This window comes from Aotus nancymaae, unplaced genomic scaffold (genome assembly GCF_030222135.1).
Source record: "Aotus nancymaae isolate 86718 unplaced genomic scaffold, 86718_ANA_hifiasm-v0.15.2.pri h1tg000006l, whole genome shotgun sequence".
NCBI lineage: Eukaryota > Metazoa > Chordata > Mammalia > Primates > Aotidae > Aotus > Aotus nancymaae.
The window spans coordinates 11,163,335-11,185,808 of NW_026988417.1; positions in this window are offsets into that span (position 1 = coordinate 11,163,335).

Genomic DNA, 22,474 nt, shown 5'->3' on the forward strand with positions numbered 1-22,474 from the left:
CTCTGAATGTAGGTTGTGCAACATGCCTCGGTGAGCACGGATAAGAAGCATGGACTTTGACTTAGATTACTAAAATCCATGTGAGCAGTTCTCTCTACGGCAATGTCCTGTCAAGCAGTTTGGGTAAAATACTGGACTTAAAGATACTAGACATGAGTTCTTGTGTCTATTTTTTCCCTCAGAAAAGCACAAGATAGAGAATTGTTATTTAATGCCATATAAGAAGGTGTTATATCAAAATATTAACAACTAAAATGTTGTCAAGCTAAAGAATATGATTGACACATAACTCCAATTCTTAAAATTGACTTTTGTAGTAGGTGTTTTGAATCCCCGTTTTGTGATTGAAGAAACTGCCAAAGAAGAAAAAAAGAAAAAGAATGAATAAAATATTTTAAGAGCACTTGCTATAGTTTAGATATTCTAAGAGATTTACATATACAATCATGTATCTTTTTAATTAATTAATTTATTTATTTATTTTGAGACAGAGTCTTGCCGCTCTTTCACCCAGGCTGGAGTGAAGTGAGTGAAGTGGTGTGATCTTGGCTCACTGTAGACTCCGCCTCCAGGGTTCAAGCAATTCTCCTGCCTCAGCCTCCCGAGTAGCTGGGACTCCAGGCATGCACGCACCACCATTCCCGGCTAATTTTTTTACTTTTAGTAGAGACGGGGTTTCCCCATGTTGACCAGGATAGTCTTGACCTCCTGACCTCGTGATCTGCCCACCTCAGCCTCCCAAAGTTCTAAGATTACAGGTGTGAGCCACTGCACCCGCCTGTCATGTATCTGTTAACAATGGTGATACATGATGATTATGAGAAATGTGTTGGTAGGTGGTTTCCTCGTGTGGACATCATTGAGTATATTTACACAAACCTACATGGCAATGCCCACTACACACCTAGGCTATATGGTAATGCTTACTGCTCCTAGGCTACAAACCTGCACAGCACGCTGCTGTACTGAATGCAGTAAGCAGTTGTACCACAATGGTAAGTATTTGTGTATCTAAACATAGAAAAGGTGCAGTAAAAATATATTATAAATGATAAAAAATTGTACATCTGGTTAGGTCAGCTCCGTTATAATCTTATGTGCAGTGTGTTTTAATCTAAATGTTATGTACTAATTTATTTCTTTTCATAGCCATCGTATAAGATAGTTACTATTTCCTCTATTTCACAGACAAGATTCAGTGAAGGTCAGACAGATCACACAAGTTGCCCAGAGTCACACAACTAGTAAACATGGAAGTGAGCTAGCCAGGCTGGTAACAGCCCTGTGGTCCTTCTACAATAAATTGTGGTAGGTATTTTCATTATATGTTGCCTCATTCAGTCCTGTCACTCACCCTTGGCAACAGGTATTGGAGTTCCCATACACAACATTCTACATGCTAAGAATCTGAGGCTCACAAAAACTAAAATACATATCCAAGTTCACATAGTCAGGACATAGCAGAGCTGGTACTCAACTCCAAGTATTTTAACCATCACACCAAATATTGTTTTGCATCACTAGGGTTCCTATTAGGACTACGCCTTTTTTTAAAATACTAAACCAATGATCATTTATATTCTGAAACCTACATTATGACAGTTATAAAATGCATACAATTTATCGTTTTTATATAGGCTAATTTTATTTCTGTTTTTAAAATTATGATGTCAGTCTTTAAAATAATTGGTGAGAAATTAGTTATAAGGAAGCTTGTTTCCATGTAAATGGTCAGTCTTTTGGAAATAGAGTGAGCAAATATTCTAGGGCAAATTTGGCAGGTTCATAGACTGCAAAACTCTGTATTGGGATCCCCTGGTCCAGTGGATCAAGAAGTTGCCCTGCCAAATAGCAGGGTCCAATCAAACATATATCACTTCTCAAAACCAAAACTCCCTGGAAATCACCAAGTCTATTCTCAGAAGTCCTTGGGAATTTTCTTCCATAATCCTTTCTTATTGTTTTTAACACTGTGTCATATTCTTTTGAGCCTTTTTCTCTTGTTTTCTTTGGCTTCTAGGAGCTCAGAGTTGGCAGAGCCTTTCTTGATTTCAGTGAAAGTACTATTCTTAAGACACCTCCTCCAGAGGTTTTTTCAGTTATCAAACCTTGTGTCATTACATATATATATATATATTCTACCAAACTATGCTTGCTGGCTTAAGTAAATGTGCAAGAATTGACAATCAGAGCTGTGTTTTTTACAAACCTTAGTCTACAGCTTCTATGCAGAGGCAAATTTTAAAATACACAAACACTGAATTTTAATTTTATCCCCACAATTTATTTGTTATATAACCATTCTTATGCACTAAGCATTATAATCCTAGTTTTCCCATCTCAAAATTCACAGTCTGTTATCTATCATGGAAGATGGTTTTAATGATTAAGGATGATCATTCATTTATTCATTCAGTCACTCATGCATCATCCATTCAATAAATATGATCTGAGGGTTTACTAAATACTGAGTATTCTGTCAATCACTGTAAATGATAGAGGTGACAGTGCTTTCATTCCTATTCACAAGGAGTGCACAATCTACTGGGAGGGAGTTAAGCGCATAATTAACAGTGTGACGATTGCTGGTAGGATTATGTGCAGAAGCTACAGGAACACTAAGGAGTGAAGGGGAGGCTTGGTATCTAACATTGGTTGTGTTGAGTTGTGGAAAGTGCATAAAGGAATCAAAATACTTTGTTTTCTGAGGAAGGAAAAACTAATCATTGACTTGCTGAATAAGTAAGAGTGAGACAAATGTGGTGGGGCTGGGGCAGTGGGGGAAGACTGGTGTACTATTTCTGCAGATACACACCCTGGACAAAGTTTGAAATGCTAGTAAGTGCTCAGTATTTTGAATATCTTTAATTCTAAATAAAACAACCAAAAATTCCAATTTGACCTTAAAACATGCCTTTGGTTGTATGTAACCAAAGCTATTACTTTTCAGTGTTTAACACTGAATCTTCACAGCTTCCCAGACATAGATGATATCCTTTGAAGTGCAAAAAAGATTAGAACCTGTGAGGACAGGACTTTCTGAACATTGAGAGATTAATTTACACCGCTACAAAATAAAATCAGCCTGCTGCTAATCAAAGTTCCAATTCCTATTTTCCAGGGCATTTCACAGGAGGACTTTCCCTATGGAAAAAAAGTAAAAGATAATAGGAAAATCACTCCTGTGCTACTTTGGGATGAAACAAACAACAGAGTTATTCTCTGATGGGAAAGTTAGCAGGCTGTCATTGATGCAACTCCACAGAGGGAAAGAAGGTAACATTCCAAAGAAGAAAAAATGCTGTTGCAGTGAAGTAATTCAATCTGTTTATATATCTCTTTCTACATACATCTCACATGAGTACAGCACTATGTTGGTTATTAGGATCTGATTCCATGAAACCCACTTATATTAATGAGCATTGGGTAATGAAAAGAAGATGAGCAGTTTTATTTCGTCTTCACTTTGCCAGTTAGCAGTGACCTTGTGAGGTTCACCTTTTGTGCATTGCCTTGTCCGTAGCACTTTTGATAACCAAATAGAGCAATGGATGTTAAATTACTTTGGGTGTGATAATGCAAAATAAATGCAAGTCACTGATGAAATGAAAGTTAAAATGTTCCAAAGATGAATTCAACTTGAGTCCTTCCTCTAAACCAGCATTCACAATGCTGGGAATATAAAAAAGATATTCATGGATATGTCATTGTTGCCATTTGTTGATTGATAATGGCTACTGTTTCTTCCCCTTTCAGATTTCTTATTAGTCTCCGGGCTTTTGCTGGAAACTTGGTCTTGATTTACCTATGCAAACCTCCCCACTCTGCTCGTTATTCCTTTTCAAAATTATTAAGGTCAAAAGCCACTCATCAATCCTTGACATATTTTGCATGGTGGATATGTGAATGAATAAATAAAATTCAAGGTCTTCACTTCTAGAGGTGATAGAATCAGTGGTATCCGATGGCAAGCCCCTCAGAAGGAAGAATAATGTCCATACCTAGCATGTTCTTGGTACCAAGGTAATGCTTATGTGATATTGGTCATCTTCTCTCATTTTCCACCACTGTCCTCACCCTCATTCATAATTTTGAGGATACAGATGGAAAGAGTAGGAGCATTATTACACTGGCATTGAGTCCCAAGGACTAATTTTGTGATTTGTTCACTGTAGGAATTTGCTAAAATTAAGAATATCATTGAGCTTCAGTTTCTCCCTACGTAAAATATGTATCATTTGCTCCTTTTAGAAGAGGCCATAAAACACTGATGTGCATCACATAGTAGTTGAAGAGCACAAGGACACTAAACTGGTTCTTTATAAAGGTAATACAACATTGGAGGGAGGAGCGTAAGGATCAATGTTATTCTGCTATTCATGCTTGGTCCATATTATTTTGACACCAGAGTACAATGTTGGCTGGTTTGCTTTTCACTTGGGAGGTGGTGGAAGCTGAGAGAGTTATATGTGGAAAAGAAGGATAATCCAGTATTCTCTGTAATTTTTCTAAAAGGAAGAATCTGGAAGAGAATAAATCTGTATTAATCAGTGTTCTCTAAAGGAACAGAAATAATAAGATAGATGTATGTATGAAGGAGAATTTATTAAGAAGTATCGACTCATACAATCACAAGATGAAGTCCCACTGTGGGCTGTCTGCAAACTGAGGAGCAAGGAAGCCAGTACAAGTCCCAAAACCTCAAAAGTAGGGAAGCTGAGAATGTGGCCTGCAGTCTGTGGCTGAAGGCCCAAGAGCCTCTGGCAAATGACTGGTGTAAGTCCAAGGTCCAAAAGCACAAGAACTTGGAGTCTAAAGTTCAAGGGCAGGAAGCAGCCAGCACAGTAGAAAGATGAGGACCGGAAGACTCAGCCAGCCAAGTCCTTCCACGTTCTTCTGCCTGCTTTATTCCAGCCCTGCTGGCAGCTGATTAGATGGTGCCCAGTCAGATTGAGGGTGGGTCACTGACTCAAATGTTAATCTCCTTTGGCAGTACCCTCACAGAAACACCCAGGAAAAATACTTTGCATCCTTCAATCCAATCAAGTTGACACTCAATATTAACCATCACAGTACCTAAACCTTAATTCTGGATTTTCTCCCTAAAACTTTCCTTGGTCTTGTAGGAAGCTCTGGTCAATCCATCTATTCAGTAACCTACCTGTGTCCAGGAAGGAAGGACAGAAGAGGAGGAGATGGGGATGGGACTCGTGAAAGTCCTACCTGTTGCAGAAATCAGTGGCATTGAACTTATGGCTGTGACTTTTACTTGACGACTGATTCTGCTGGACTATTTGCCCAAGAACCGGCACAGAGGGGAGGCAATGGTGAAATGCAGATACCTGTTTTCATGGGATCATCCCCCGAAGAAACCTGTAAGAACCCTAAGGCAGAGCCGGGAGAAGTACCATGAGCTTCAAATGATAGGGATGTTTACAAACTTGTTAAATTTGAGAAGGAATATTGAGAGAAAACAAAGAGACAATGATTAAGCAGGACATTTCTTAAGGTAGGATCATCCAAAATCATGAAATAACCATGATCTCTAAGGGAAGTTGAAGGCTTTTCCTACTAGTCAAATCCTATTTCTATCAAATTTATTCATAAATGTATTTAAGACCTTGAATCAAGGTGCACATGTCTCAAAATTTTATTTTTCCAATTATGTATGTATATGTACAAAAATACACTTTTATGCTTTTAAAATTTGTATTAAGTGGTATTACAACACAAAAATAGGAAATTGTAAGTCAAATAATGAGAGAAATGCTGCAAGATGCCTGTAAGATTCCTTATGAGCTTTAAATTGCTATGAATTACATATTTCACAGAACAAAAGGTACTCTTCGGCATTTACCAATCTTACTTGGCCATGAGTTAAAAGAAAACAAAGAAACAAACAACAAGAACAAGAATAAATAAGCTGCCATCATTTATCTTGTAGCAAAGTGATCAAAGGAACCCTTTTTGGCATTAAAATAAGATATTTAACTGAAGATGTAAAGGGATCCTTGATGTGTCTGCATTGACTAGGCCAGTTCCCAGGACAGGAAGGCTGTAGGATTCAGGATGAAGTGAGGCTCAGGCTTAGCTCAGATGTGCAGTTGAGATGAGCATTTCTTGCTATGTTCCCTTGGGAACATGACTGTGGCTGCAGGCAGCCAGGCAGGATAAGGGTCCATGTGAGCCGAGGTACCTTGACATATGGCAGAGGCAGTAAGGACGAGCCTCAACAGAGGAGGCTCCCCAGTCCCAGAAGGCATCTTCACAACAGCCCTAGTAGGATAGCTGTGAAGATTAAATGAACCAGGGGTGAAGGCAGCATTTTGTGAACTGCAGTGTCAATTCCGCATATCACACCTCTATGTCAGAGTATTTAATTAGATCATTTAAAATACACACAGCCAACCACTCTTAAGTCTTTATTCTGTTTTGACAGAGTTCTCAGTACTCCCTATGTATTAACTTTCTTAATATTAATACTATGACTATCGATGCTATTATTAAACACTATTATCCCCACTTGATATGAAAGACAGGAAGACTGAGTAACATGCTTAAGACCACTTGTTCATGAATGGGAGTACTGGCTTCCACCGCAAGCCATCTGACTCCAGCCAAGGTCTTATTTTTGTTGCTTATCCCATAATAAGCCTATCAGTGGCATATTACTGCTCTCGGCTTATGAATGAAAAAATTGAGTCCCATGGAGTACCTGCAATTAGCCTAAAGTTGTACGGCTGTTTAGAAGCAGATCCAGGACTTAAACTAAGTCTCCAGCATTCTGTCTTTGAGAGAAAGATGCCTCTGGTGGAAGGAGCTGAGGTGACAGGCTCAGCGGCTGCCCAAACTTGTAATCCCAGCATTGCATATACACATTTGACATTTGGAGATAATCCCCTACCACTTTGGGTGGCTTGCATCATTTCACTCTGCCATTAACCTCAGCTACATAATCAATTTGACTGGGTAGAGTGAAAAGCTTTTGGGAAAAGCAGGCAATCTTGAAATAAATATAATGTTTTACATTTATATAGTAAATTATGCTTTTTTGAGGAACCTTTTATATCAAATTTTCTACACCATTTTGTTCTCCCAATACCTGTGGAGAATAGCTAGATGCTTTTCAAAAGTGCACCGGATTTAGATTTGGATCTGTTTGAATCCCAGTTCAGCCACTTAAGAGCTCAATGATCATAAATAAGCCCCTTACATCATTTGTGTCAAAGACTATCCTTTAGAAAATATTATTAATATGACCAGCTCATACAGTGGTGAGGAATGGATTAAATCAGTATTGATTGAGAGTTGTTAGAGATGAGGTATTTTCACGTAGCTTTATCTGTTCAGTGAGTATCTATCAAGTTCCCACTGTGTGCTGAGTGCCAGCACAGACAATCATCATTTTAGTTGAATTTGGTTTAAGTGTAATAGATGGAAATCATTGGCTCAGGGGTGAATCAAACTCCAGGTAGTCTTGGACAAATCATTTAGTTTCTGGATCTTCAATTTTTGCTCCTTAAAAACAAAACAAGACTCTTGCATCATTATTAGCGGTTTTCTTTTCTTCTTCTTTTTTTTAGACAGAGTTTTGCTCTTGTTGCCCAGGCTGGAGTGCAACTATGAGATCTCAGCTCACCGCAACCTCTGCCTCCCAGATTGAAGTGATTCTCGTGCCTCAGCCTTTCCAAGTAGCTGGGATTACAAGTGCATGCCATCATGCCTGGCTAATTTTGTATTTTTAGTAGAGATGGGGTTTCTCCATGTTGGTCAGGCTGGTCTTGGTTTTCAAATTGTGTTCCATGTGTCCAAGGATTTCACACATGTTCCTTGGAGTCTCCCATTAAAGATGGAGCAAGAGTCAATTTCCAACTCCACAAGTTCTCCTTCAGATGTGACTGCTGCCCAGAGGGAGCAAATACACATATACTGTTTGGCCTGCAACAGTAAGTGTTTTTGTTTTAAATATAGCTGAGTTTACTAATTTGTGTGTGTGTGTGTGTGTGTGTGTGTGTAGTTAATTTTCTCGGTTAAAGAAAAATCAAATAACTACCACACAAAGTGTATGACATAGTAGTGTAAAACAGATTGGAATTTGTCTTCTAGCCATGTGACTATAATATGTGTTTAACCTCTCTGAGCTTTAACTTCTATATCCCTAAAATGAGATAATGCTATCTCATAGAATGGTAATAAGACTTAAATTAAATTGTATATTTTTTAAATTCCTTGGCTCAGAGCTTTGCCAAGTACATGTTAATTTATTTCTCTTCACAGCATCTCGAGGAACAGAGATACCTGAGTGCTTTGTTCTCTCGGTCTCCAAATTTGACCAGAATTTTGAATACCTTTTTGTTTTTGATTCATCAAAAAAAAAAAAAATGATTCTACTTTCTACCTATCTTTCTTTATGAAATCATGGTCTGATTTTGAAAGTTTCAGTACTCAAATATATGATATTTATATTATAACAGTGAAATATATTTACATATTTATAAATCAAGACACATCTTTGCATAGAAATACATACATACGCAGACATATACACACAAACATATAATCATTTTTGAAAAACTAATACATAATTAGGGTACTTTAAACCAGATCAGCATTTTATGATTATTAAAGACGTCATTTTATGCAAACACCCTCCATCATTTTATATTTTCATGTTTAGGATTTCATAGGTCAATCAAATACCTACTACCTGTCCATTTAATAGATGATTCAAAAAACTCTTACTGTGCACACAGCATCAAAGAGATGTGTAATAAGATTTTCTAAACCCCTAAAACCTCCATTACCTCATTGTACAATCCCCATGAGTGTGCAGAAAGGTGGCTGTTACACCAAAGTTTGAAACTCTTTCAGCCTTCAGTTTGCATTTCAGGGCAATTTTTGTTTCTTTTCACAGTAAAGCTGCTTTCCATCCTTAATGCGTTGAAAAATGTGCATTAAAGAATGATACTCTTTCTAAATAAAATAAAATAGAGAAAATACAAAAGGTCTTTATTGGAGGATGAAGAAGAATTCACTTGGGAGATCGCTAGGGTACTTAAGTGATGCTGCCTTTGATTAAAGTGATGCTGTCAAGTGAGTGAGCCTGGGCATGAGTCAGAAAATCCAGCTCCCAACACCGGCCCTGCCTCTTAGTCACTCAATGACCCTTGTTTGTCTCAATCTTTTCATCCTACTTGCAGTGCTCAGCTCAAGAACTGAAGTGAGAATTCACTGGGATAATGAATGTAAAATTATCTGGAAAATGATAAAAGCATAATTTTAAAAATATATGGAATTACAATGATGTACTCAAACTTGAGTCAAATTTAAGAAGCTTACTAGTTTTGAGTATAGCTTCTGAAGACTGACAGACCTCTATGAAAATTCTCACCTCGACATCACATAGCCTTTATTTTTCATTTTTAATTGAATTGTTCTAAGAATTTTTTTTCTCTTCTACAAAAGGGGCATAATAAAAACACCTACTTAAGAGAACCAAGAAATGAAATGATTGCCCAATGCTTTGCCCAGTGACTGGAACAAAATAAGCCCTTAATAAAAGTAGTGAAAAGAGCAAGATGGCAATGGTTTAGTCACAATATCAACCCAGACAAATAAATGAATGTGAAATTCCACTTTTCAGGGTATTTTAACCTGGACTCTTAGGCATAATATACTAAGAATTTAGTGTCTACATATACAAACCAGTGGGCGTCTTTATTGATGGTTTTCATTTAATGCATTAGATTAGTTTCATTTACTGTCAGATAATCTATTAGCAACTGGTAAAGTTAGTTAAGAACATCAGGTAAGTTTGTGTAGACTCAAAGTGTCAGTCAAGGGTTTGTCAAATCAAATAAACAAACAAAAAAACCTAAAATATAAAAATCTCAACAAAACTGTGGTTTTCCATATAAAGCCAAAATGGTGACTCCATGAAACACTGTTCTTTTGTGTTTCTGAAAAAAATATATGGTGGACATTGCATCAGAAAAAGTGGTGTTTATCACATACATTCTCTGAGCTTTTGTTATGGTTCAAGAACCTGTCTCACAAGATATTTCTGAAGAATTAAATGAGATATTGTGCAGGAAAGGAATGGGTGGAAGGTAGTTTTTCTCAGTTAAATGAGCCCAAGCACCTATAGGCTACCATAAGTGCACAATAACTAAGATACTTGTTCCTCAATCTCTGGGTAATTTATTGGGAAGTTTCTGAAATGATTAACACATAACCTTAATGAATTATCAAGGTCAGTAATAGGCTCAGATTAAGGTACTTTCTATCCTGGTTTGAAAAGCCATTCTGGAAGAAATACCTTCTGAATCCTGAATGGTGAAAAACATTTAGCCAGATACAAATATGGTGGAAGAACATCAGAAACAAGATAGGAGGGTGGGAAACATTCCCAAGGATAAAACCAGAAAGTAAGTTTCTTAGTGAGAAGGAAACAATGGAGGATGGGATAAGAGTACATTCATTTGACTGTAATCTAAGTTGTTTATTTTAACCATGAGAAAAAAAATCAATAAGCAGAGGAGAGGTATGTCATTGGCAAACATACTAGGTGCACTGCACAATTATCAGCTAAATACAGTCAAACAAACCCATTTTCAAGATTCTGAATTAATTAAAGGAATCAATGTCAGGCCTTCAGGAAACCAAATATATAGCAACTCTTTCTGATTAACACACACTGATGCCTTCTAAGGATGGAACCACAGATTTGCCTTTATTCTTGGGTTTGCCTTTACTTTGGACCTTAGACTGGATCCTCATAAATGGAATGAGGAATCCAAAGAATGACTGAAAGGAAAGCTGGGATCTCAATGGTGAGCTGCTGCTTCTTATATTCAGGTTATATGTATATGTATATATCACCCACACCTAATGTAATATATGTATTAGGGTAATATAAGAAGTAGACATCTCACTCTTCAGATCCTATTTTTCTTGCAAACATTCTTTGGATGCCACCTTCTATTTCTCTTCCTGGCAGAAAGAAAACAATAAAAGAAGTGAAACTATAAAAAGAACCTTTACTATTTCCTAGTATCACAGGCCAGTGAGAAAATAAAGAAGAAAAATAGTTTAACTTCCTTTTGAGAATGGAATCATAGTCATAGAGCTGAAGTCTGTAGGTTGACCTGCCTTGTTTTCTGCCCTCTGTTACTTTGCTAATCCCAGCTGAACCAATATGACTGTGGTATAAGTTTTGCTTGAGCCCCAGGGTCCAGGATTTGGGGAGGAGGAATTGGGAAGTCTATGGAATTTGTAGGATCAAGTACAACCAATGTTAGCCCTGTTCTAATGTTTGACCTTGGTTTCAAAGCTTGTATCTTAAACCTCTGTTCTGTTCTAATTTTTCTATGTTGAAGTCCCACTTTTCTTCCATATTCATTTCTCTAGTTTTCCTGATTCTAAGGCCAAATAATTTTATCAATAATTTTGGTCCTTAGTTTCCAACCTTGGGACTCCAAGACCACGTGGGATGGGAGATAGTGTTGCATCTATCCTTGTTAATGTATAAGGAGTTGTTTCCACACATGAAAAAGGAAGAAATGTGCTGAATAGTCTAGGCAAAGATATGAAACATCAGGGATCATGATGATTTGGTCAATGGACATAAAGAAGAACTGATAGGATGTTGTTAAGAGAATTGTTGGGATTAGAAGGAACCTGAAAAAAGGAGAAAAATTAATGTATTAGTCTATTTTCATGCTGATGATATAGACACACCTGAGACTGGGTAGAAAAAGAGGTTTAATTGGACTTACAGTTCTATATGGCTATGGGGAGGTGGTCAGAATCATGGCGGGAGGTGAAAGACATTTCTTAAATGGTGGCAGCAAGAGAAAATGAGGAAGATGCAAAAGCAGAAACCTCTGATAAAACCATGTGATCTGGTGAGACTTCTTCCCTACCTCTAGAACTGTATGCAGGAAGCCACCCCCATGGTTGAAATTGTTTCCCACCCTGTCCCTCTCACAACATGTGGGAATTACAGGAGTACAATTCAAGATGAGATTTGAGTGGGGACACATAACCAAATCATATCAGTCAACAAGCTAAGACAACCGGCCAGGTGAGAGACAATGAGGACCTGAACTAAGAGAACAGCAGTGGCATTAGAAGGAGAAAATGATGCAAGAGATATTTAAACTGTAAAATCTATACAACTTGTCATTTAATTGGCTACCAAGTGAAGGAAATACGGATGTCCCCTATATCTGTCACTGACCTATGCAGCAACTTTCTCTCATGCACTGGTAACTCCTCCAATTACATGGCCAAATGAAGGAGGGATGGAATCCAGATTGACCAATCAGGGCACCTCACTTTGTAGGACTTGAGTGGCAGGTGGTGTCTCAGGCACAGCCAGTCAGTACTGCCATAGAATTTCTGGAACAAATGGAATAATGACCTATTCTTTTCCATTTGAAATTTAACCATGAATTAACCCCAGTGCTACCATATGACAACAGACTGAGAATAAAGTCAACCCAGAGAAAATCAGAAGCAAGGGAGAGGAGGAGAAGAGCAGATGCTTGATGATATTGTTAGAATCCTTAGGTCTGGCTGAGTCTGAAGCTGTAACCAAGCTAGACAGACCAATAAATTTACTCTTTCCAAAAGCCCTTTTGAATCGTGTTTTTATCACCTAAAAGCAAGAATCCTGACCTATACAATGAAGAAACTAAAGATAAATCTGAGGTTCCCAGCTTGAGCATTTGGGAGAGCGTGATAAGATACTGTTGCTGCCTTGAGGACCAGATGTAGAGAAGGTCTGAGTGAGAGCACAAGTTCTATTTGAACTTGCAGCAGTTGAGGCATCCATCAATAAGGCTAATGATCAGCATGCTATTAAGTCACAGTATCATAAAGTGATCATGCTATTAGGTCACAATGCCATAGAATGACCATGAAAATGACAAGTGCTAAGCACAGGAGTAAGTGCAATAAATCTAATTCCATCACATTCTTGCTGATTCAAGAAGCATTGTATCGTGCAAGCAGGTAGAAGTGGAATTATCAACAACAACCTCACTGAGTTATCTATTTCAAATTAATGATTCAATACCCTCAAATAATTAAGCATTAATAGTGATAAATGATTCTAATCACACTTCATCACTGATCACAATATCTGAGAATGGCCCAAAGTGTGTGCTTTTTCATACGGTGAGGCAGGGATTTGGAGACAGGACAGAGCTTGAATAGGAAAGTTTTGGAGTAGGCTTAGGGCTTTGTAAGTGTTGCTTCAGCTTCTGTGACCAAGAGTAACTCAAGCAACAACATGAAGCCCTAATTCTAAGTGTAATGCAAGTAGCTTTCCTCTCCCCAGTGTGTTCTACTGATTGTAGACAATATGTAATTACCTTCTGAGATACACTTTTCCCATCTTAACTCCCTCTACATGTGAAATGAACTGTATCAGACAAATTAGTTTTTTCTTTCTTTCCCATCATCTAATTTTCTTAGCTTTTTTCTGATTTGATGATTCTTTCATCCTTCCAATATAGCAATACAATTGGGGATTAATGGTGTGCTACAAGGCCAGATAGAAATAATATGAAATCTAATGTAATATCTAGAGCTCTACTGCTATAGAATGTCAGATCTGAAACGGCCTCCTGAAATCATCACATCTCAAATCCTTATCTTAGCTATTAGGAAATACAGAACCCAAAAGCAGATGAACCATCCAAGTCAGCAGCCCCACTCCTTGTTAGTTACAGGGTTGCACAAACATCTCAGGTCTCTTGACTCCTGGCTCTTTCCACCACCTTAAGATTTGTCTCTATGTACTAAATATATTGTGCTTTAAAGGCATTTTACATGGTTTCTTGTCATAACAGCCCATCTTGATTTAATTTGTTTCCATTAGAGCATGTGTATATCCAGCTTAGCTTTATTCCATTATCCCATCCTGGACCACCTTTGTGGCAAAAATGTCTCACCAGGGAATGTATTGGCTACATTATCACAGACATACTGGTCTTTAATTTCCAAAACCAGGGGACCTCAGCCAGTGTACATTTTAGGCACATAAATTCAGATATTTCTGTATTTAAATAGTTCTTATAGAATAATAATCATCTTTTACATTTGCAGAGAAGTTTACAGTGTGTAAAGTACACTCAAGGAATCGTTTAGAAGTCATAATTAGGTAATATTTGTAGGTGCAAAGGCTTCTGTCAGAGAACAGACCTGGAACACCTGTCTAATCCATTTAAGCAAGAGATGCTGCACATTTTTCAAAACAATGTCACCAAAGAATATTGAAACAGAATAAAAAATGTAAAATGCCATCCACAATTCAATTATCAAGCAAAACTATCATATTTTTTATTTTTGCATGTTTCCGTTTTGAATTGGTCCACTCTGTGTGTGTGTCTGTGTGTGTGTGTCTGTGTGTGTAACATACTCATTTATGCATTTAGGTTTAAATTTAAAAAAAAATTGCTCCATATCATTTTCCCTTATTGCTACACTATATTTATAATAATCTTGGTTACTGCTTGCTCAGTATTTTTTAAAAATGGATATAATAATTAAGCACACTTTTTCTCCATTAATGTTAATTTTTGCAACTAGGAATGAAATAGGGGCAGAATGAAAGGTTTCCAATGTAATCGTTGTTGTTGTTGTTTTAATGAAAATTGAGTGAAAACAATAACTGGGGAAATAAATGAAGACAACTCAGATGACAGCGGACTGTTTATTTAGAACTTGCTCAATCAGGGAGTTAGCCCTGTCCCTTGTATCTGGTACAGGCTTAAAGGCACACAGGGTGATGGAGAAGCTTTATGATGAAAACATGGGAAGACTTCTGGTACACTCCAGTTGAAGATTGGGAAGGCTAAATGTCAACTAGAAGCATGTGATTGGTTTGGGGAGTATATTTGCCTTCCTCTAGTTGGTCATGAGTTGGAAGTAGGAACAAAAATTGGGACAACTGGCAGTCCCTGACCAAGTTCTTATTTTTCTGAGCCAATTTCTATAAGATCGTGGTTTGGATCCCAGAGCTGGTTGCTGCAGGAATTAGGGGTCGGAGTTCTATGGCTAAATACCATTTGGCTGTTGGCCATTGTGTTGTCAATCTCTCACTGGATAAAAGTCAGCTTGATTGCCTGCTGCCAGAATTAATCTCACAAGTAGTCTCTAAGCCTGGGTGTGAGCAAAGCCTAAATGTCAAAGAATGTCACTGTAGTAAATAGAACACCTATAATAAATTCCTGTATTTATACACCAACGGCTATTTACTGAACTAAATTTTATTAAGAATTGTTATTCGGTCCAAGTTCCTAAATAGTGACCAAATGAGTCCTTTTGTGTTTTATTTGCCTGTTTCTGATAACATAAATATGTTAATCAATTAAATTGACTCAGACTTGGTCTGCGCTATTCTTTCAGGCAGCCTCAAACACTAGCTGAACTACCAGATGGCTCAATATATTTTATTCTGGAGTCAGTCATTTTAGATAGGTAATTGTCATTAATTTCACTTTAGTTCCTAGATTTGTGGTATTTCATTCTGCATACTTCTTTATGTCATAAATAAATATAATGTTAAATGTACATTTTAAAAATATGTAGTTTATCCATGGGCAGATTACAAATAATCATAAGGTGTGTGTAATCAAAACTCAGGTTAGAAACAGATTAGGCTAGTATCTTCAAGGCTCTGTGAGCCCATTCCCAGTTTTATTCTTCTCTCTTTCCCCAGAGGTTGTCATTATTCTGATGTTTTGTGAAATGAGTATTCATTGTCCCAGGACTTCCTGTTATATTTTATCTCTGATCTGCAAATCTTGCTCTGTCTATGTACTTCTAAAAGACTCTTTTGTTTAGATATCCTAGTTCTTCTAAAAGGCTCTATTATTTCTCCCAGATGTGGTTTAGTAGGGAAAATCACTCAGCAATGGAACAATCCATAAACTGAAGAGACACAGACTTATTAGATGTCATGGTGCCCTCCCTCATGCCTATTTATAGATAACAGAAACAGGTATCTTAATAAAGTCAGCTAGTCAAAATATCAGAGAAAATTATAGGATATATAACCACTGTCCCTAGGTTTTCTTTTAAACTCATTCAGGTTTCCTATTGTGAACCTCTCCCTGAAATTTCCCCAGTTCTGTGGGATATGATAATAATGGTATCATTGTTTATTTCTAAAATAAATCTATATCATTATAGGAGATAGAGAATGTATTATTACTTATTTGGCTGATGAAGAAACTCAGAAAGGGCAAATGCTGACCCAAAGAGGCACAACTACAAATAGGAAATTAAATTCCTATGTAGATTTCTAATTTCAAATGCTATGCCTCTTGTTCTTCCTCCTAAAACATGGTACATCCCAATATGTATCAAGAGCATAGAAGGAAAAGAAGCTGTCTTATAGCTACTCTCCTTGTTTGAACTAGATGGAATAAAAATTCTAAATATGGGCTTTTATCTAGAATAGTCTAGAACCTGAGCCACCAATTTCTAATAAATTGCGTTAAAAAGTATTTTTTCAGGGAGCTAGTATCCATTCCTCCATGAACGCCCATGCACCATCAAAGAATTAGCTTCTCATTCATTTATCATTTATTAATTCATCTTTTGACAAACACTTATTAACAATCTATAGAATAAGCAAAACATAAATTATTAATACCGTTTTGCAAAAACATAATTCATGCTAAAGGGAAGTGACTTGACTAACTTATAGAGCAATGCAAGTGCAGTCTTACCAGTCAGAGTTCCTCTTTGAGTGTAATGATCCCCTCTATTCTCTACATCATAACTGAAGATGTGGTCATTTTAGCCTTTGTTAATGCTTAAACCAGAAGCTGAGCAAGAGGATCTGTCAATGTCAAGCATTGCTTGATTGAAGTTTTTTGGGGGGCACATAAGGAATATATATAATCATTCTCACAAAACCAACGAATATGTAACAAGAAAATCCAAGTCAAGTTAGAGTAAATGTTGCTGTTTTGGCTACTTAATCAATGGAATGAACCCAACAATCAGCAAGGCTAATTCACCACTAGTATGTTTATGGCTCAACACTGTACTCTCATAAAATATAAATAAAGGGTAGACTATATCCCTTGCTTGGAGGAGTTTAAAAATCTTAAGAGAACATAATCATACAGACTAAAAATAATGCAGCATAGGAATTTTGGTTCTTAGAGTAAGAGTTCTATAATATATATACCCAATATTTGTGCCACACCTTTGGGCTCATTTGGGCTGCAGGACTACGTTTTGGGCTTTGTATTCTCTTTTGGAAACAGACTCAGAATAGATGATTAACTTACCTGAGATCCCACAGTTAATTGGCCGTGGAGATTGGTATTTTTAACTTGTAACATATATGGAAATCTCAAGCTCATGGTTATAGTAAGAATATATCCTACTTCATCATTCTAACTTTGAGCTTATATCTTGGAGGGATTGGGGTTTTGGCACAACACATTAAAAAAAAAAAGAAAAAGAGAGTGCACAGGAAAGGCGTGGGATGTGTGTATGCCTCCACAATAGAAAAATTCTGTGCCTGTCTTCTCACCTGAAAGATGATATTCCCTTGCTTCCAGGCATTTGATAAGAGAATGGTGAGTTTGTTGCATTGACAAATCAATTGGAGAACACATCTTAAGTAGGATGTAGGGGAAAAATAGACTTTTCCTGGTTTACTTCATAAGACACCTTTTTTACCTGGATGAAGAGGTCACTTCAACTCCATTCTGATATTGCTTTCTGAGTTTTCAATAAGTTTCTCCAGTAACATCTTTGTATCTTAAAATTTGCAATGTTTTCCATGTGATATTATTCTAGGAACACAGAGTGTCAAATGTAACTGCTTTGGTAACATTTTGCAGCACATCAAGAAAGACTTTGATGTCCCTGTGGTTTCAAAATTCAAATAATACCAACTATATCCTCTCACTCTCTCTCTGGCACTTGCTCTGTGTGTGTGTGTGTGTGTGTGTGTGTGTGTGTGTGTGTTTTCCTGAGCCACATTTGTATTAATCACAAGGCACTGACAGCTCAACATAAATTCCTTTGAATGGTATTCAACTGATTCAACTGATATTTTTAAGAGCCCAGTCATATATCAAATGGGAGGAGAAAAAGAGTTGATAAAAATAAATTTCCCACTGTTGATAGCCAGAGCTTTAGATCTCCAAAAATTGTTTCTAGCTCTAAGGTAGTATTACTTCAAAGAGATGAAAATCATCCAAATGGAGTAGAGAAACTTCAGCTCTTCCTGAACCACATTTCAATCAAGGGAAAAGAAAAGCATCTACATTGTTAATCAGGGTGGGGAGGGGGAGAAGAAAAAAACACTGTATGAATTTTTACAGCATGTTTGTTATTTCCTTTTGGACATAGTGCTCCAGGAAGCCCAGCGAGATGATCATCCTAAACCCTGAGCAGATGGTCTTTAAAATGATCATACGAATTTTCTTTCATAATGAATATCAAGAATCCTATAGGATTTGTAACAAAAACTGTTCATACATATGAAAAGACAGATGTTTCTTTAGATGCTGCTCAACATTTCTTTGGCTGAAGCCAGGAAGAGCCATTAGCTGTGACTTTATTTTCAAGCAGTTGAGTTATGTGGGACTTTAGTCTCAACTAATCAATGTCAAAACACCTTTTAAATGGAAATCATTTTTTCTCTGGGGTGGAGGATGAAGGGCATGTGTTTGTTTAGGAGGTCAGGGAATTAAACCCATTTTTGCATATATTTTTTATTGTTGCACAAGACTTGGGATATCTGTCAGCCTTCTTTTTGCAATTCTATGTCAATGAAGCAAGACACTGTTCAAAACAAATATTTTCTGCCTAAAGAGCAGCGCTTAGACTGATGATTCAGAGAAACAGTAAATTCTGTGGTTTGGATATGACTGAATTTTCAGTACTGCTCTGGAGGGCAGGGGTCTGAGTTCTAATCTGAAATCTATCACTCTCTAACTCTGTAGTGAGTTTAGACAAGGCATTATCTTTCTCTGAGTTCATAGTGATCAACATCAAAGGAAACATGGAATAATTCAGCATATCACAAACCTGACTCCCAAAATCACCTGAAGGGTTTTTTTTCAATGTGTTTGCTAAGATCTAAACCAGCGTACAGAATTAGAATATGTGGGAACAGTGTTCTGAGAAGCTATTGTTAAAAACAAAGACAAAACTTCTCAAATCATTTCTGATTTCCTCACCTATCAGAGAATGAAACATGTATTTTTTTTTTTACAGTTGGATAAATGCATGGATCTGTTCTAGGGTAGAATATTACTGACAGTGGTGCTCATGATATTCTTAAAGATGAAAACAGTTTTATTATAATGTTAATTTTAAAATTCAGAACATAAATATGCATTTGTAATATAATATAAATGAATGTTCTTTTCTTCTTCCATTTCTTCCTGCCTTTCTTCTTAACATGGAATATTTTAGTGCCAAACATTTAAGGCAATTTATTTTCTTAAAGACCAATGATAAAAGGAGCTTTACTAGTTCAATAAGAGGATAGCATTCTGGACTTAGGAGTTAATAACCCTCAGAATCCCCAAACCAGGTGAAGAAGGTGGTCACCCCGAGGACAAAAAGTGCCAAAGTCACTGAGCATGTCTCAAACACTGCGATGACCTTGAACTTGCAATTCGATGCCATCCAGGGAGACGAGAAATAAAGCCCAAGGCTAGTATATGGTAGGTGTCCTAACAGGTGACCTCCTAAGCATGACACCCCAATAAGGCTAAATCCGCCTTGGAAGGGTGAATGTTAAATAAACCCTGCACTAAAGGGGTCACTTGTTTTCACACTGGCCAGGTGCAAGAATAAACCCTAACAATTTATTATCATGAACCTTTCTTTATATATGTTTCTGATAAAATATTTTACTGCACATGTCTTGTCATAACATCAGTCTTTCAATTCCAAAGGGCATATCATTGATGTCCCTCAGATGGCTGATTTCTACAAATTTAAAATCTCACTGAAGCAGTGGAAGGAGGCTCAAAGGGCACAAATGTTCCATTATAAAGTGAATAAGGTGTTGAATTCTAATATACAGCATGGTGATTTTAGTTAATAATAATGTGTACTCAAAAGCTAAGAGAATGCAAATTAAGTATTCTAACAAAAAAACTATGTGAGCTGATTGGTATATTTATCAGCTTGATGGGGTAATCATTTCACAATGTGTTCATATATCCTTATGCTGTATACCTTTGATATACATAATTTGTGTTTGTCAGCCATACCTCAATAAAGCTGGAAGACAGTGGGAAAAGTAACATTCTCAAAGAAGTTAAAGATCTAAAGAACATAAACACTCTAGTTTGTTCTCTCTTTATCCCTCTATCTTTCTCTTTCTCTCTCACACCCACCCATGCACATATGTACACCCCTTCTCTTTTCTTTCTTATATGCTCTGCCTCTGTTTTCTTTCTCTCTCTCCCTCCCTCTCTCTCTCTCTCTCTCTCTCTCTCTCTCTCTCTCTCTTTCAACATGTTATCAGTTCAGGATTCTAATGATAAGAGAACAAGGTGGGTGGTTCCTCTTTGAACATTCGTTTTACTTTCTTTATGACACTTTGGAGATAAAGTTTTCCCTTTAATACTTGAGAATGCAAAAATTTTTATGCCAAGAAAAGGCACTCTTGTAATGGCATGCGTAGCATTCATCTGATGGAATGGTAAATGTTAGTATGGGTTCGTGTTCCAGCTTTACCTTCCCCCTGCTGTATCACATGAGACAAGCCATTTTGAGTCTGCTGTAGAAATGAACCAGCAGCGATGGACAGTAGTCCCAAACTGTCCCCATATTGTTCACATCTTCACAGCAAGCTAGGACCATTAGCTAAAGCCTATTGATGTTAAAACTGAAATTTGTACACATCCAGTTTCTTTAAATATAGTTCAAATTATCATATGTTTAACCATTTAGAGCCTACCTAGTTTGCATGTTCTGCAAAATTACACTCAGCATCTGCTAATTACAGATAAGTAGACGACCTTTGTAGCTAAACCCTCAACGGCTGCCTCTTTTATAGCTCTTTCACTCAGCAATTCTTCAATAGCTGCTGAGACAAGAACATCACTTAGGTGGGCTCCCTCTATGATTTTCTCCTTTTCCTAAAGAGATCCTTTTTTCTCTATTTTGCTTCTGGGTGTGACTTTGTGTCATTGTCTTTGGAAGATCTCTTGCTAGGAGGGACTCTCATGCAACTCTATGCAAGCACAGTCCAGCAAAGCAATGTTAGTGCCTCTCACTTCCTTATTTTTTTGTTGATCAATGCTGGAATCCTTGAATTTAACATAGTCTTATTTCAAAATGACAATATATTATTTATCCAACAGTGACATTTGGAAAGAGCCTGGCATCACACCTGGTATTTAATTGAAGGTCATTAAATGTGATGCTCTCTCTTCTTTGTAATGGGTTCATATGTGGTGTTGTTTGCACCACAGAAAGAAAAGAGGAGTGGCAAATATTCCATCATTTAAGTAAATATTTGAGAAGGCCTGGTCAAAGGCTGGAGGATCAGAGCTTTAGAGATGGACTGGGAAGTTTGGATCCATTGCTTTTGTTTTGTTTTTTTAAAAGTAATTCATCAGAATCTATCAAATATTCATATTATTTAGAGCTTTGAGGACACAATCCTAAAGAGGATAAGCTTCATTCAATATCATTTTCCATAAGATGACAGTTAGCATCAAATATGAGAGAATGCTTCTTAATGAGACAGAACACAAGAAACATTTTCAAAATAGAGATTAAGAAGCAAGTTGGGCCGGGTGCGGTAGCTCACACCTACAATCCAGCACTTTGAGAGACTGAGACAGGTAGATTGCCTAAAGTCAAGAGTTCGAGACCAGCCAGGCTAACCTGGTGAAACGTTGTCTTTACTAAAAATACAAAAATTAGCTGGACATGGTGGCAGGCACCTGTAATCCCAGCTACTCAGGAGGCTGCGGTGGGAGAATCACTTGAACCCAGGAAGTGGAGGTTACAGTGAGCTGAGATTGCGCCATTACACTCCAGCCTGGGCAACAAGAGAGAGCAGCTCTGTGTGTGTGTATATATATATATATATATATATATATATATATATATATTTATATATATATATTTATATTTATATTTATATATACACACACATATAAAAGCAAGTTGATTTCTCTCTTTCATCTAAACAAGCAAAACAAGCAGTTACATTGTTGCTTGCATGGGTCGTGGCAGTGGAAATGCCGGATGTGACCGAAACACACAGGGTGAGAGCTCATTCAGAGAGGGGTGTGCTCAAAGCACACTTCACCTCATATGAATGACCGAAAATGTTTCTGCCCCAAATTATTGAAGCCAGATATTTGTAGTTGCAAAAAGTAGTAGTTTACTAGAGTCAAAAGCCCACTTCCTCTGGGAAGTACTGTTACTGGCCTGTATTACTATGTGAGCTCTCTAT